Source organism: Lactuca sativa, chromosome 6 (assembly GCF_002870075.4).
Source record: "Lactuca sativa cultivar Salinas chromosome 6, Lsat_Salinas_v11, whole genome shotgun sequence".
Lineage (NCBI taxonomy): Eukaryota > Viridiplantae > Streptophyta > Magnoliopsida > Asterales > Asteraceae > Lactuca > Lactuca sativa.
In genome coordinates, this window is record NC_056628.2 from 127,494,034 (window position 1) to 127,495,433 (window position 1,400).

The following is a 1,400-nucleotide window of genomic DNA, read 5'->3' on the forward strand; positions in this document are numbered from 1 at the left end:
ATACCACAATTGATAGGTTCACTGTCTTTTGTGTGTTATTTGATAATTAAAAGAAGGTTTAAAACTAAGTGAGTTTGCACACATCAAGTTTTTGGCGCCGTTGCCGGGGAACGGTTCTAAAAATTAACATTAAATTCTAATTTAATCGATCCTTTGTGTGGGATTTATCTCACACAAAGTTATTTAAGAAGCAATTCAGTAAGTAGAATTAGTTTTAATAAAATTCCGTTTTTAGAATTAACTAGAATTTTTTTTTTGTTTTTGCCTTGAACTCGCCGAGTGCACTCGTGCTGACTCGGCGAGTACATCGTTGTTTCAGTTTTAATATTTTATTTTATTTTTGTTCCTTTTACACGTTTTTCTGTTTTGTTTACAGTTGTTTCATGACCCGAGGATCTGATACACCTCTGGTCCCCCCTCTTGAAGACCCGGAATCCGCACTAAGGAAGAGCAAAGGCAAAGCCGTTGGAGAATCCGCTTCTTCAAAGAACTCGCCACTCAAAAACCTCAAGTCCGTTTTCAGCAAGAAGAGGAGCAGCAAATCCGGAGCATCCGGTGCCTCTTTGACTATTGAAAACCCAATTCAAGAAGATATCGCATACGAGACCGAGGAAGAAGAAGAACCCACATTCGAGCACGACTCCGATTTTGAAGACCCAATTCAAGAGGATGCGTGATGACACCGGCCCGGGACTTGTGCAGCCCGCAATTCCCACAACCGCCACTTTCGAACTAAAAGGCCATATTCTCGCTCAACTCAAGGAGATTCCTTTTTATGGGAAGGATCACGAAGACGCCTACAAGCACTTGGACAAAGTGAATGATGTGGCCGACTACTTCAATGTACCGAATGTCCCTCGCGAGACCCAGCTTCTTTGCATGCTCCCAGTCACGTTCAAAGGAGCTGCAAAGGATTGGCTAAAGTCACTTCCTCCCGGATCAGTCACCACATGGGCCAAGATGAAAGGGGAGTTCATAGATCACTTTTGTCCACCCTCCAAAATAGCCAAGCTAAAGAAAGCAATTGCCAACTTCGAGCAACAGCCCGAAGAATCTCTATATGAAGCATGGGAAAGGTACAAGAGTTTGATTATAAATTGCCCACATCACGACCTTAATAGCCAACAAGAGGTCTCCATTTTCTACGATGGAGTCAATGTCACCACAAGGCAATTACTCGATTCTCAAGGTCCGCTCACGAAGAAGGCACCCCCAGTAATCAAGGAGCTAATTGAAGAATTCTCTAAGCACTCTAGAGAATACCACAATCCAAGAAACAAAGTAAGTCGGGGAGTAGTGAACGCGGCAAATGATAGCATAGCGGCGGTGATAGCTAAGCTTGATAGTCTTGATAGAAGAATGACAAAAATGGATCAAACAATCCATGCTATGAGGGTGGG

General features: G+C 43.1%; 1 non-coding gene across 1 annotated transcript; it reads right to left on the reverse strand.

Moving 5' to 3' along the window:
- Nucleotides 1–1,008: 1,008 nt before the first annotated feature.
- Nucleotides 1,009–1,115, reverse strand: LOC111880490 (small nucleolar RNA R71). Its single transcript, XR_002846497.1, has one exon. It is a non-coding gene; the product is annotated as a small nucleolar RNA R71 (small nucleolar RNA).
- Nucleotides 1,116–1,400: the final 285 nt, after the last annotated feature.